The sequence below is a fragment of the Peromyscus leucopus genome, chromosome 5 (assembly GCF_004664715.2).
Source record: "Peromyscus leucopus breed LL Stock chromosome 5, UCI_PerLeu_2.1, whole genome shotgun sequence".
NCBI classification, from domain to species: Eukaryota; Metazoa; Chordata; class Mammalia; order Rodentia; family Cricetidae; genus Peromyscus; species Peromyscus leucopus.
Genome location: NC_051067.1, coordinates 140,721,964 through 140,738,709, shown reverse-complemented (window position 1 = coordinate 140,738,709; position 16,746 = coordinate 140,721,964). Strand labels below are relative to the sequence as shown.

The 16,746-nt window shown below is 39.4% G+C and overlaps 1 protein-coding gene across 5 annotated transcripts in view; it reads right to left on the bottom strand.

Moving 5' to 3' along the window:
* Positions 1-16,746, bottom strand: part of C5H8orf34 (chromosome 5 C8orf34 homolog) — a 375,498-nt gene that overhangs the window by 233,662 nt on the left and 125,090 nt on the right. The gene's annotated exons all lie outside the window — the stretch shown is intronic.

Genomic DNA, 16,746 nt, shown 5'->3' with positions numbered 1-16,746 from the left:
ATTTTTTTCTCCATATAGGGGAAAATAAATCTCAGATTTTTGCTATACTGAACAATAATAATTTGGGTGGATCAAATACCTATTTGTGATTTTAAAAACTTGTAGAAGAAACTTTTTAAGGCAATTATTTTAATGATTGCATGTAAGAATAGATTTCTTAACAACACGCTGACATTTCAGAAAATGTTAATTTTTCTGCTAATAATAAACACAATTTAGAACTTGATGGCAATGCTCAAAATAAGAGAATATACTTGAGACACACATAACACACAGAAGCCAATATCTAGAATGTAGAATAAACTTCCAGGAAAAAAATGTAAAAAATAGGCAAAGATACTAGTTGGGATTGGACCTTGTTAAATATGGTAAGATTGTCAGTGAAGTCTACGAGATTTTTTTTTTTCATTAAAATGTTGGATGTCAGACAGTACAGGAGAAAAAAAGCATTATACTGAACTGTTGGTAGACACAGAAACTGACACTTATCTAAAAAAGAATGCTGCCCCATCTGGTGAAGATGAGAAGGCACAGGAGGCATAGGCCATGCTGCCCCAGGAGTCCATTTCTAATTCTGTACCAAAGAGATAGATAGCACTGTTTACATAGGCAAGGAAACACACACATCCATGGCCACAGTACCACATGTTTTTGAAAGAGAAAATTGAAGAAAAAAATGTTTGGAACAAAACATCACTTATAAAAAATTTTTAAACCATAGATAAATAGGAAAGATATTGTTATAAAGGTGTGTGAGAGCCTGGAGTAGTGATGCATGCCTTTAATTCCAGCATTCAGGAGGTAGAGACAGTTGATCTCTGTGAGTTTGGACCAGGCTGGTCTACACAGAGAGTACCAGAACCATCAGAGTTACATAGAGAGACCCTGTCTCAAAAAGAAACAAATAAATAAAGATATGGTGCAGTAATGGGGGAGGGGGAGGAGAGAAAAGCAAGAGAATACAATTACACTTGAGGACAATATAAAATGGTTACAGAGGGCTTCCTTCTGTGTTGGAAGTGGTTTACTCTTCAGGTACATTCTACACACCTAGGTATTTACTTAATTACCCTTTATGCACTGTAATGTATGACATATTTGAATTTTTTGTAAAAGATGACATATACTTACTGAAGTTTAATTAGTTTTGACATCTTTTCCTTTGGTTCCCACATAATTGTATTCCTCTGATAACTTTAATGCCCATTAGCCAACTGGTGCACCTTTCCATTTCGGGAGGACAATAAATTAATAGAGAAAATGTGTTCATCATCTTCCCTGCACAACTCCACTAGCTCTCACAATATCTGACCTGCCATTTCTTGAGGATATCTAATAAATGTTTGTTGAATGAGTGGAAGAATGAATTACCCTTAGGAAGAAATGACTCAATAATACATTATCAACATTAATCATCACAGAATGAAATAAAAACTACAATAAAGTAACATGATACAATAAAACTTCATGTTCCTAAGGATGGCTCTGACTTCATAGACATAACAGAGCATGATGGAAAATACACAGACAAAACCGATCCTACCCACTTGCTAGGGGTACTGTAAAATTGTCCAACTAACTTAGAAACAGTTCCACAAAAATTTCAGGGTTATTGTATAACCCAACATTCATGAACATGAGTGTCTCTAAAACACCATTTGAAGTTACTGAAGAGTATAAACTAAGGTGCCCAATAATGTGCAAATGAATAAGTAGAATGTGGTATATCCATTTCATGGAATGTTATTGAGCAAGAAAAACAAATGAAATTTTGATACTTCTACAACATGGCTGAACCTTGAAGACATTGTGCTAACCAAAAGAAGACAGTCACAAAAGACTACCTATTATATGATTTATGTTACATTTACAGAACAAGAAAATCTATACAGATGACAAATAGAATCATAGTGAGCTGAAAGTTTAGAGGGATTTGGGGGTAACTTCCCATGACTACAGGGATTTCTCTGCAGATGATAAAACATATTCTATACTTAATTTATGGCGATGGCTGCATAATCCTTGAATAAAATGTAAACCACTAATATAAGCACTTTTTAAAGGATGAATTTTGTGATCTGTGATTTGAATATCAGTAGTGCTATTAAAGTAATGCATTTAAATGATTTTCAGAATTCCTCTTTTTGTAATGAAGAAGAATATGCCTGAATTTGGTGTCAGACTTGAGAGGCCAGGAGCTGATGTCTAGTTCAGGCTTATCAAGTCCAAGCTTGGAGAGACAGAGCAAATCACCTAGCCATCCTAGCCTCTGTTTCCCCATTTATCTCCCAGAAAGAGAACAATTGCTTCCCTAGTCTCTGGAGAACCATCTGAATGGTACCCTCAATAGCTGTCAGATATATCCCCTACTTCCCACTACCCCCAATTACTGCCTTTACACATAACAGAAATTTATGTTTCTTCCTGATTGTGGGCATTTTTTCCACCAGTGCAAGCCCAGACAGAATCAAAGCTTCTTTATGCCCTACACCTTCTTATCATGTCTGCTCACTGAGACCCAACTCCCTCCTCCTCTCCTACATCTTCCACATTCTCCCTTCTTGCTCTGGTTATGTGCAAGCCTCCTATGTAAATATTCTAATGTTCAAGTTAGCACAGTGACTGTTTTATAAATAAATTCCATTATCTTATTTAACATAAGTGAACAATAATTACACAATACCAATCAATACTTAACTTTAAAGTTTCCCAGATGGTCTTAAGGAAGTTCTCTGTTTGTGTAAGGCAGGATCTAAGCACTTCTCCTTATATTACAACCAACTGTCTTTTACATTGCTACTAATTAGAATTCTCTTACTCTGATTAATTTTCTCTTATAATATTGTTATTACTCAAAAATTCTGAAGTGGTGAGACTTTCCTCTGAGTACTACACAGTCTACATTATTATTCTCTATATAACTCTAAATAAAATGACTTGAAATGTTCCTTCTCCTTTTTAGTTTTGCCAGATTTTCAGTTAGATCTAGATGAAAGGGTGTTGTAAATAAATTCCATTAGCTTACTTAACGTAAATTAGCAGTAACTATTTAATACCAGTTAATATTTAGCTTTAGAATTTCCCAGATGGTCTTAGGGAAGTTGTTTTTCTCTGCTTATACTGCTCAGAGAGAATGGATCTGTTTTCATCACAAGGCATCTGACCTCCCAAGGACTGTTCATCAGTGAGGCAGGCAGTGCTGACCATATGCTTAGATCCATTAATTCATCAGCATGAGTTAGAAACTTGTGACTGTCTAATTTTATAATTCCATGTGTATTTATTTATTGGAATATTTTCATAAAAGAAACACTGTCATCAAATGCTGGATTACCCTGAGGGGACAATTTGTAGCTTTATTCTTTCTCTTTGCTCTGGCTGGCCTTTAAAAATAATAATTGTGGATCCCTGACATCTTAAAAATGATTAAGAGAGTCTTTGATGAAAATATCAGTTTTTGTAAGATCTGGCATCACTCACAGCATCTCAGTTATTATTTTTACTCATGTTCCAGTTTCTCAACTTTCCCCAGAAGGAGATAATTCTACTTCACTCCTGAGCAAGTCTTGAGTCTTCCTTAGTAGTTTGCTCATCCTAGTGAGACACAATAGAGTTTCTTTTTATGCATTCTCTGCTCCAGATCTGGAAGCAGACATGATTCTGAGGCCCTTCACTTACTGGTAATGTGAAATATTCGAAGACTAGAAACTCTGCACTAGAGGTGCTAATGGCTATTGAGTTATAACAGTCGATAAAACTAACACATAAGCTTTCTGAATGTTTTTCCTTGTCAGACGTGGTGGTACATGCTTTTAATCCCAGCACTTAGGAAGAAGTAGGCAGATCTTTAAGTCTGAGGCCATCCTGGTCTACATAGAGTGTTCCTGGCCAGCCAGTGCTACACAGTTGAAACCCTGTCTCAAAACAAAAAAATCTTCTCAGGACTCAGTCTTCCTGGAAAAAGAAAGCAGAAAGCATAGTAAAGAACCCCTTTCTATCTCGGCAAGGCTGCCCAAATGTCACTTAATTTAACAACACTGTGGTTTGACTCTCTCAATTGCTATTTTGCCTGTCACTTTGTTTTATCATTTACATATATTGTAGGAGGTCTATGGATATGAAATATATATATTTTATATTACAAAATGTCCCCAGAACCACTTCTGATGTGGTGCTTTTTTCCCCTAAGTACCTTAAAGTATAGAACACCTTCTAATATGGCTGCTGTATGACATTCAAACCCAATAATTAACAATTGCTAATTACCAACTTTCTGTCCTCAATTATCTGAATTATCTGAATATTATTACTCATTACAAAAGAAAATTATAGGTCATATGTGGAATTCAAACATAGCTCTTTAAATTTCCTTATGTCTTGAACAGGTTTCAGTGTCTCTTTGATATTCATAACCTCCATTTTTTTTAAGAATTAAAATTTATTATTTCGGGAAAATATCCCTTGCATTCAAACTTGTGTCACGAATTCTTAAGAATAATAACAGCAAAGTAATTCATGCTGCTCACATCAAAAAGTACATGGTATTGGTCTTGCTTTCCCATTACAGGCTGTACTGACAGCCATCTGGACTAATGGCCATCACTGACTGGACTGATGACCATCACTGGCTGGATTGACAGCCATCACTGGCTGGGCTAACAGCCATCACTAGTTGTACTGAAGGCCATAACTGACTGGACTGATGGCCATCACAGGCCGTACTGCTGACCATCACTGACTGTACTGATGGCCATCACTAATTTGAGACAGTATTTTCTGTTTTCTCCAAACTGAATTTAGGGCTTTTCTCTCATAAATAAATATCTTCTGGGATTGACAGCTGGAGACTATATTGATTTTCTGGAATTATGAACATTTCACCTATTATTTTTACCATCTCTTGCTGGGGCTGACCTGCATCAATTGATACAATGTCTACTAACTTTTGGTTTTCTAATCACACCCAATATTTACCTCATCATGATATCTTCTATTTAAAATTGGGATTATAGAATTTTTATATAAATGTATGTATACATGTATTTTCTTTATCCATTCCTCAAATTCAAGTTCTTAAATAGACTAACATAATAAGTTCTTTGGCATACAATACAAAACACATGAAGAAAACAGTCTAAAACTGCATGGCTGTGCTGTCTGTCCTTAGAACACATTCCCTGTGAAGAAATATGATGACTAGCTCTGAAAGATATGGTCTCATTCATTTATATCTCTTTATATTGCAACCTGAAATACAGTTACCTTCATTTGCCTTAGAATATAAGAATATATGATTAAGATACAAATATTAAATTTGCTTTAAAATTATGCAAAATACTCACTGGTTCTAAAGTCAAGCATTCAAAATCCTGAAAGATCAACTGCATTCCTGCCCCCTCCCTTATCCATGCACCAAGTACTTTGTCTTATTCCACAAGTAGCACATAGAGTAACTTCAGATGGCTGGATGTGTATGTGTCTTAGTGTAGGAGAGGTCTTGTTATCCATACTGTGGTGTGATGATGAGCAAATATGTTTGTCTGCTTTCATTACATGCACTTAATGAATGGAGGCATGCTACAAGCATATTTCATCTCCTTGACGTTTTCATATAACAAGAAAACTGGGGATCACTCCATAAAATATATTCTTTCATTCTTAAGGTCATATACTTCTGTGTTAAGTCAATGTTCTAAAGTTTATTCAGTACCATTTTTAATGAATTCTTGTCTGTTTTTACTCTTCAGCTTCTAAAGTAATATAACAGTATATAATCATGTGTATAAATCTCATCACATGTTGCCAGTATATCCTTTAAGTAGGCTGGTGATTTGAATGAGAATGGCCCCCATAGACTCATATGTTTGAATGCTTGGTCCCTAGGTGGTGGAACTATTTGGGAATGATTAGGAGGTGTGGCCTTGTTAGAAGAGGCATGTCACTGGAGGCAGTCACATGCTTCAAATGGCTGCAAAATGCTTGTGCCATTCTCAATATGTCCTTTCTTTCTGACTCCTGATTTCTATCAAGATGTGAGCTCACAGCTGTTTCTGCTGCCTTGCCTTTGCTCCTGTGTCATGGACTCTAACCCCTTGAAGCGAAAAGGCTAATGAAATGATTTCTTTCATAAGTTGCTGGGTGTTTTGTCAAAGCAATAAAAAAGTAACTCGCCATGGGAGTAGGATATCTTGATAAACAACTGCACATCAAATGTTTAAGATACTGCAACATTTTCCTTCAGAGTGTCTGTACCATTTCATATTCTCATTATCAATGTGCCCATGTGCCTGTTTACAAAAGCCTCATCCGAATAGCATTTTGACAGACTTTGGGGACTTTATAAGTCTGATAGATATGCATTGGTATTTATATTCTGACAAGACTAACCATTGTTTTACATCGCTAAGAAAGATATTTTTCTGTCAACAAACTCCTCATATGGTTCATCTGTAGTAGAATTTATATATCTTCACCTGTTTAACTTGTTAAGAGTTTTTTTGCACTGTGTATGTGTCTATGTGAGTATATATCTACATAACTGTTCATAGACAGAGGCCTAAGTAGGATATAAGATCCCTTGGGGCTGGCATTACAGGCAGCTGTGGGGTGTATGGCTTGTTACTTGGGTAGTGGGTTCTGAACACTTGTCCTTGTGATTAAGCTTCAAGTGCTCCTAACCACTGAGCCATTGCTTCAGTCCCTAGTCATGATTTCAGAACTCCCTGTACTTATAGATACATGTAAGCTTCATTTGTGACTTAAATATAATCAGTTTTTCCTTGGAAATTGTTCCCTTGTTTCATCTTTTTGATACAGGCTTTTAAAGATAAAAATGGGCAAAAACCATATTAGCAAACTTCTAATAAAATATGCATAATTATTTCCCCTAATATTACAGCAGGTATCTTTTAAAAATCAAACATACACCACCATAGCACATAAAAGAGTTCTCTGCTTTCTTTTCCTCTCCTGCACCTAATATCACACAATACATGTGGACAAGAGATTCTAGAAGCAGGACAAAGGATCATAGTGATTTACTTGTTTATTAAAGGTTTGCTTATTTTTATCCTACGTGCATGTGTGAGTGCCTACATGTATGCATGTGTACCATGTGTGTGCCTGGTGGCTGCCGAGGCCAGGAAGGGCATCTGATGCCCTGCAACTAGAGTTACATGCAGTTATGAGCCATCAGGTAAGGGGCTGGGAACTAAACTGGAGTCTTCTGCAAGAGTCATATGCTGAGCATCTCTCTAGCTCTGGGTCATTAACAATTAAAGTATGCCCTGCTGTACTAGAACATCAAGGAAACTCTCTCCAAATAGTGACAAAATAAGCCACAAAAATCTACGTTTACTTTTCTGGTGAAGAATCAGCAGAAAGTCATCTGGAGAAGAGATGCCCCTTATTTCTAAGGTGATCTCTCCCTTTTACATTGCACATTTTGTACATCAGCCATCCAGTGGCCTCTGGTGCTCTTTACCAGCGACAGTGTTGGATACCCATTACCCACTTAGTCAGCATAAAATAATTTCCAAAGGCTGTCATAGAAACTATCAGCTTTTTAAGAAGGAGAGACAATATAGTAGGTAGAAATATGGTTTTGGAGTTAAGTGATATTCAAATCTGAATTTTCAAATATATATTCATATTTGTGAATCTTTTCAGGTTGACCAACTCCTAACTATGTATATGATGGATATCACCAAATTTTCCTCGGGGCTGTTGTTAAAGACTGTACTTTAAGGAGTTAACACAGCAGTCATCTCACTACATACTTTTTAAAGATTTTATTGAGTATGTGTGTGTTATGAGTATGCACTCATGAGTTTAGGTGCCCATGCAGGACAGAGGCTTTGGGTCCCAGCATGAGTGCTGGAAACCAGACTCTGGTCACCTGGAAGAGCAGCACAAGTTCCTTTATCGTCGAATTAGCTCTCCAGCCCCATCTCCACAAGAACGCACACATACGTAATTTCCCCCATTAAAACACGATTTGTGGGACACCATTTGTGCTGGTTAGTTAGTTTGTTTGTTTATTTTCATCAACTTGATATTTGCAAGGGTCCTCTGGGAAGAAGGGACATAAATTGATAAAATGTTCCCATCAGATTGGCATGTGATCAAGACTGTGTAACATTTTCTTGGTTGATGATTAGTGTAGGAGGGCTCAGCTCACTATGAGCAGTGCTACCAAGCGGAGGTGGTCCTGAGTTGTATAAGAAAGTGGGCTGATGAGCTCCAAGAGTCCAGTCAAAGAGAGAGAAGAGGGATGCTATGAGCAAGGGCATCAAGATCATGATGGGGAAACCTTCAGAGATGACCAAACCAAACTAGTGGGAATTCATGAAATTTGGATCAACAGCTGTGGAGCCTCCATGGGACTGGGCTAGGCCCTTGGCATAGCAAGACAGTCGTGTAGCTTAAGGGGCCCCCTGGCAGTAGGAGCAGAACCCATCCCTGGTGCATGAGCAGGCTTTTTGGAGCCCACTACTTATGATGGGACACCTCACACAGTCTTGAGGCAGGGGGAGGGATTTGGACCTCACACAGTCTTGAGGCAAGGGGAGGGTTTGGACCTGCCTCTACTAAATGTACCTCCCCATGGGAGGACTTACCTTCTTGTAGGAAGGAATGGGGGGTGGTTTTGGAGGGGGAGGCTGGAGGGGCAGGAGGAAGAGGGGGATCTTTGATTGATATGTAAAATGAATAAAAAAATTCTTAATTAAAAAAAAGAAAGTGGGCTGAACAAGAAGAGAAGGCCAGTAAGCAGTGGTTCTCTGTAGACTAATTGTTAAACAGACTTATTAAATAAAAAACACAGAGCCAGAAATAAGGGTGAAAATCTGAGAGATGAGGGAAATAGGAAAGCCACAAGCTAACCTTACCTCACTGACACCTCAGTCTCCAAAGAGAGCTACTTCCTGTCTACCCACACCTGTATGCCTTTCTATTCTGCTCACTCATTTGCTCTCTCAGCCCAGCTACATCACTTCCTCTTCCTACCCAGATCTGTCACTTCCTATCTGTCTGTACAGACCTCCAGATCTCTATGGTTGGTGCTGGAATTAAAGGCATGTGTCACCATGCCTGGCTCTGTTTCCAGTGTGGCCTTGAACTCACAGAGATCTAAACAGATCCCTGCCCCCTGAGTGATAGAATTGAAGCCATGTGCTACCGTTGCCTGAATACTATGTTAGTATAGTGGCTGGCTTTTTCCTCTGATCTCCAGGTAAGCTTTATTTATTAGAGCACAAATAAAATATCACCACAGTTCCCAAGGCCTTGCATCAGTTCCTGCCTCAGGTTCCTATTCTGTCTTCTTTCAGTGGTGGGATGTTATCTGGAAGTGTAAGTTGCCTTTGGTCAGTGATGTTTTCCCACAGCAATAGAAACCTAGTTAGGACACCGTCTTAACTCTGGCTAGGTTCCCACTCCATAAAAACAAATGAGAATCATTACTACCATAAAATAGCTGAAATAAAATGTCTTGATCATGAGAAGAGCGGCAAAATGTTGCAGAATGTTGACTTTAAATATGATAAATTACTGTTTAAAAAGCTCTAGATAACTATGTACCCAGTATTTATTTACCAAAGCTTAGTTAATGTAAATCTACAAAAGTGAGCACCAGGAAGAAACAGTTTCTACTAATTAAATTGTTTATCAATTGAGCGATTGCTTTGCCCCAGGCAATGCGGGGAGCCACTGACTGAGTCCACCGCAGAGGCTGTCAACATGGATTTGCTGTGTCCACCCCTACTCTGTGTCTCCCTGCTCTGTGTCCACCCTGCTCTGTGTCCTCCCCTGTGCTGTGTCCACACCTGCTCTGTGTCTACCCTAGATGTGTCCACCCCTGATGTGTCCCTCCCCTGATGTGTCCACCCCTGATGTGTCCCTCCCCTGATGTGTCCACCCCTGATGTGTCCCTCCCCTGATGTGTCCACCCCTGATGTGTCCCTCCCCTGATGTGTCCACCACCCCTGATGTGTTCCATCCCGATGTGTCCTCCCCCCCCATGTGTCCCACCCTTGCTCTGTGTCCAGTCTTCTGCCTTCTAGGTACACAACCTCCAGTAAGTCCATCAATCTCTCTGCAGGTCAAATTTCCACCTACCAAAGAAGGACAGAATCTCATTTCCCAGTTAAAGAATGTTAAATGGGACGATACAAGTAGATAATTTAAAAGCTCCTCCAGTGCATAGTAAATGAGCCACGTGAAATGGCATAATCTATGTGAAGTGCTTAACCAACATCTAGCCTATAGCAAGAACTAAAGAGGAAATTACTATACATTATCTTCATCATCACGATTATGCATCCATTTAAATATTCATGGCTGAGGGATTCAAGTCCAGCGTGTACAAGACAGCAGTAGTTCTGATGACTTCTCTGAAAGCCGCACGGTCGCTGTAAAGTCCATCTCTTGAGTGAGAACAGCGGGGAGGCCTGTCCTTTGCTTTGCTGTTGAGATCTGCAGTGGATATTTTTCTGACTGCTTGTGTTCTGGTTGCTTGTGTTTCATGGCACATCTGGTTCTGTGCACGTTTTTCTAAGAACTACTATAAAGTAATAATCATACAATGGAAAGGCCAGTTGTTAAAATTGTAATAACTGTTCTGGACATAAAGCTAACACCTTGGCCACATTCCTGGCACCACTCAGTTGTATTGAATACATTCTTATTGTGCTGCCCATCTCTGCACAAGCTAAGTTTGTGAAGAGGTTTTTCCATACTGTCAGGCAACGTCTATATTCATTCAACAAGTCCCCATCTTCCCAGAACCTAGCCCTTGGACACTGCCATTGTACTGCTGTTTCTGTAAATGGCACTGCTAAGTACCACACGGAGGAAGCCGTATAATACTTATCTTCTGTGACTGGCTTATTTCACTGTGCACGAGCGCCTCAAAGTTCATTCATGCTCTACGTTACAATGTGTCATTCTTTTGATGGCTGACTAATATCCACTGTATGGATATACTTCTCCACTGATGAGCACTTTGGTTGTTCTCATGTCCTGATGAACAATGCTGCTGGGGTCAGGAACTGGAAACACCTCTCACAGATACTGCTTTGCTTCTTTTAGATGTGCATTTATCAATGGGGTTTCTTTATCATATACTATTTCAATTCCTATCTACTGGTATAGCAAAACATAACTTAAACTAGGTATTTAAACTAGGTAGTTTGCAAATAATAGAAATTTATGTCTCACCACTCTAGAGGCTGGGTCTCTAAGATCAAGGTTCCCAAAGTCCCTTATAAAGTCACACCCTCTGTTGCATGATGGTGAGTTTTGCTGCAAGGTCACAGGCAAGAAGAGATGAGCACCTTGTCCTCACATGGGAGAGGAGAGAGAAAGGGCCAAGCAGGATCCCAAAACCCTCCAGCATAGAACTTAGGCCAGTGATTGGTACCTCATGACCCAGTCACTTAAAAAACTTTGCCACTTAATACAATGAGATTTAATACTTTGAGTATTAAGTTTCAATGTGAATTGTGAAAGGACACGAATGCTAAAACCACAGCATATGGTGAGCTTATTTTTAATTACTTGAAGAACTGCCAAACTGATTTTCCAGAGTGGCTGTTTCGTTTTATATTCCCACCCAAGCTCTGGCATATGGTAATTTTACTTTTAATTACTTAAAGAGCTGCATACCGTCTTCCATAGTTCCTGTTCTATGTCATGTTCTCCCCAACAATGATGTACAATGTCCCACCTTCTCCACGTCTGTACTGGCACTCAACACTTGCTATTTCCTGTTTGCTTGTTATTGTGTACTAACCATACTACTAGTGCTTTGTGCGGCAGTGGCAAACTGTGGCTTTGCTTTTTGGGGTTTTCCAGTGGCCAGTGACGTTCTGCATCTATTCACATCACTTGCCTGGTTTTAACCCAGTTGTTTGCTTTGTGTTATTGTGCCTCTTGGATTGTTCATGTATTTTGGAGGCTTCTCCTGTCCAGGTATGTGATATCTTAAGTTTTCTCCTTCCTCCCAAGCAGACCTTTTACCCCCATGACTATTATTCTTTGTTATACAGAAGTGTAGAATATTATTAAATGCCTGAAACGGCAAAGGACATGGGAGATAATCTCTTAGGTCTGAGCAAGGGGATCTCTCAACCTGGTGTTTTACTTTGATCCTATGAGTGGTGGGAACATTGAGGCACACAGCTTCCTGTGTGGAGTGAACAGAATTTGGCACCACACTTGAGGGAGAGGTCTGTGTTTTACTCAAATTCTGCTCCCTTTGAAGTGATCTCTCATACATATTTTGAAATATTTCATATTTTTGATATTTTAGCTATGTATATAAAATTATTTTCATGGGAAATTCATGTCATTTTTTAAAAATAGTTGCCACCTACATGAGGGACAAGGAACCAGCATCTATAAATAATTCCTGGCAGGGGTCAGGATGTGGTACGTATTTGTGAAATGAAAGACTCCAAGAATCAATCCAAGACTGATACGTGGAGTTTCCCACAACGCCAGTCCTCTTTGACAAGGAGAAAACACAGACACAGTTTCAGACAAGAAGGGCCATTTTCACAAAATCACTGTGTCCTCTAAGAAATGATCACATCTTCAAGGGTGACCAGGAAGGCTGGACTTAGAAGGATGGTCAAAACCACGGAAACCATGAGAATTACGCCCTGCACGTGCTGTCTTTCTGGCTGCCTTCCTGCCCTGGGCCTTGCTGCATACAGTATAGCGTCTGAATAGCAAGAAGGAAAACTAACCCTGAAGTTCAGATGTGAGACGTAAGATGAAGACTTAATTCTAATCTTAGAAACATGTACTTAATTCGTCAGGTAGCAGCAGTGGCAAGCAAAGCTCACAGCAGGAGTCTGCCTAGGTGAGTTTCCTCTGCTGGATCGTCTTAGGTAGTGTCCTAGCATCAGGGACTGAGAGGGAGCAAGCGACTGAGGGACTTCGGCCAAGGGAAACCTGTGAAGAGTGAGGGATGCCCGAAAAGACAGAGAAACTGGAAGGCCGATGGCGTAGCTGCTAGAGTGCTTGACTGGCTGAAGGAAGCCCTGGGTTCGATCCCAGCACACACCCATCAGATTTAGTGACACATAACCCGTATTCCTAGCCCCAGGGAGGTGGATGTGGGAAGATCAAGGTCAACGTCATACACAGCTTAACAGAGTGAGTTCAAAGCCATCCTGGGCTATGAAAGACCCAGTATAAGTATAGATAGACAGACAGACAAACAGACAGATATGCATTCAGATTTCATAGAGCACTCTTGAACAGGAACAATTTCTCAGAAACTATTTTCAGCTAAGGACCATCCAAGATATTTCTACCTAACATGTGGCATTTTGAAGGTTAAAATAGAAATCAAGAGACTTTGGAAAGTTAATCCTCACTAAATTATATATTTATTGGATAGAAAGGCAGGCAGACAGAACCACCATCTGTACTCAGAAAGTGGCTGTGGGGGCAAGCTAATGCCTTCTCAATGATACCTAGATCCTAACCCTTAAAACTTAGGAGCACATCACATTCTATGACAAAAAGAACATTGAAAGATTGGAGTTAAGGACTTTGTGTAGAAAGGATTCCTGCGGTCCTCCAAGCAACCCCAACCTAACATGACCTGGCTGAAGTTAAAGTGAGGGGAGATAATGTCAATTTTAGAGATCTTCCTAGGGTACATTATGCTGAGGTATACCAACCACCTGTACAGGAAAAAGCAAGGACAGAAAGTTCTCCGAGGACCTCCTGTCAGAGATGCATCTCTGAGAGCACCTTGACACCAACACAAGGCCACAGCTCACATCGATTTCTAAATCATAGAAGAGCAGGATGGTCAGTTTGTGCTGATGCAATGTCACAGCACCACAGAAATTGGGTATATCCACACAGGATGGGAGCAAAATGGCTAGTGAGCAGAAAATGGAGGAATTCACGCCATCCTTGCATTTGTAAGGAAAAATAGTAAGTTCTCAGAATTCATGGACCTTAAAAGTCACAGGGAAAATTGAAGCAAAATGACAGTTGAATTGGCATAGAGTAATAAAACTATTTCATAAAGTGTCAAAACTATATCTCTGGTGGAACTTCAAAGTTGGTGTGGGATTGGAAGTAAAAAGTTGTATGTGTGTTTATTATTGCATTGAAGACACAGGGACCAAGCCAACAAAAGCAAAGTGCACAGCAACTGGTCATCCAGTGCCAAACTGTCAGCTCTAAAGACACACACAAGTAACATTGTACAGACAGAACAGGTTATAGTTAAGAATATGTATGTGTTTATACATATACATACATGCATGTAATAACAATATAGAGAAAAAGGTGAAGGAGAGTGGGAGGGTTATATGAAAGGTCTTCAAGGGAAGAAAGGGAAGAGAGAAATGTTATGACTGTATTATAAATCCCCCCTTAAAAAGGAATTACTCCAAAATTAAGAGAAAAAAAAAGTCATATTTACAGTTGCCTTGGATTTTTTGGGTCAGGAAAATTCAGGATTATGAGCTTTATGGCCACAAGGGGGTGCTGTGAGACAGGCGCTCTACTCAAGTGATGCTTCACTTGGCTGGCAGAGAGCCCAGGTCTTCGAAGAGAACCCAGGTCTTCACAGAAAGCCTGGATCCTAACCCACTTTTGACTGTCAAAAATGAATGGCATCAAGTTCTTGTTCACTGACATTTTTCAAAATGGAGATTACTTATGACAATTGTTGGTGTCTTCCTCAATTGAAATGAACATAATAAATTTCCATGGAGTTTTCTGAAACAGATTAAGTAAACTGACACAAAGGAGCAGTGTCATGCAGATTTGTGAATTGGACTCCCCTCCCCCCTCCCACCCCCCATTCCCTGGCCCAGCAATGGGAAGAAAGTGTGTGGGGAAGGATGTGTTGTGGAAGGCACCTGACTATGGGACAAGGCAGCTCTAAGTCACCCACTGAGAGCCAAAGCCATTTCAGTAAGAGAAATGGTTCTTGGGCTCAGCAGAAAGGGTACAGCAATGGCACTGTCCTTCGGAGCATAGGAAGAGGCAGGTGGAGCAAACCAGTGAAAGCTCTGTGCACGCTTAGTTATAGGTCAGGTGTCCAGGGTTTTGTAGAGCATATGAGGAAAAAGAAAAGAAAAAAATAGACAAGAATCTAGAGAGACAGACCACAGTATTTTTGTACTTAAAATGAGGATAGATTGCATGGGCAAGAGATGAGAACATTGTTTTTGCAAGTTGTGAGTAAGTTTCATGGCTCAGGGAAGCAAAGGATGAGGAATGCAGAGAGGGAACCAGGAATGATGAGCAAAGCCAGGAGATCACACCTGCCTCTCACTCTGCTTGCTGTTCTCCACAATCAAGACCTAGTCCTGCAGTCACACCAGGTGGCAATTCAAGTAGGTTCAAAACACAGTTGCGGTTACTGAAAAAAACCGTGTCTACGAATGTATCTAAGCTTGTTTTGTGTGCGATTCAGGTAGGCATTTTGAAACAAAACAATCGAAATCATATTAATATTTGAGATATTCCACTCTGGTGCAAACAGAACCATTTGTACTACACTTTGATATTTTTTAATGTCATGATTTATATGGTTTTAATCTGTGCAATGCTTTATCAGTGATGGCTCCTTCCATGCCATCCCTTTCTAACTACATTTCTGATGCCAGATTTTTTGATGCAAAGAAGAAGATTGTATTGTGTTAAATGAAGAAGTAGATATGAAAATCCAGCATCTTTCAGCTATTTCCAGCATAAAAGAGGTTTTTAAAATGTGAGGACCTCTTCCTCAATAATGCTCTTTTTGTTTGTTTGTTTTTGTTTCTTTTTTGGAAAACAAAGCAATTTTTATTGATATGTTTATTTTTGCCAATGTAACAACTTTAGTTAGTACTATTAAAAATAAGCACATGAAATGATATCAGTTTTAATTTCTCACATGGTAAATATTGCCAGAGAGAATATATGTGAAGTAAAGGTCTTTAGAGGCCTCTGTAATACTGAGGAGCCATAAAGGGATGCCAAGACTAAAAGAAGTTGAGAACTTAGATCAAGGTAACTCCCAAGTGTGTTGTTCTGAAAGAGAACTGCCCTGTGAGCATCAACTATATGAACACGTTTAATAAACAGCTCAAAATGAGTGCACCCAAAGAGAACTCTTGATAATAGCTCCACCTGAACATTTGCTCTTTCTCCAGTTTTCCCACAGTCACTGTAGTTCAAATAGAAGCCTAACTCTAAGATTCAAGAATCACTGCCTGACTTCTGTGACTACCACAGCCATTCCAGGAATAGTCCTACAGGCATTACTGCTGAAATATGTCTTCAGTGTATCTGTTTCTATGCATACTGCTTTCACCACCCTTCTACTTCAGTTCATCCTGCCATCACATTCTCTTGGCATCTTGGAAAATTAAATCAAGCAAACAACAATTGTTAATGAGGAGGGCAGGGGTAGAAAATGTCATATAATTATCATCATGGTCACCATCATCACCATTACCAACATCACTATAGTTAATACAATCATCATCACATTCACCATCACCATGGTGACTACCTTCACTCATTACCATCATCATCACCATGGTTACCACCATCACCACTACCATCAACATCATCACCATCATCACAATTATCGTCATCAACATTGTGACCATCATCATCATTATTATCATCATCATAATCATTGTCATCATCTAGATATGGTCACATCCTAATAAAATACATAGTACTACTAGTTTTTCATTTTCATATAATGATTTGGTG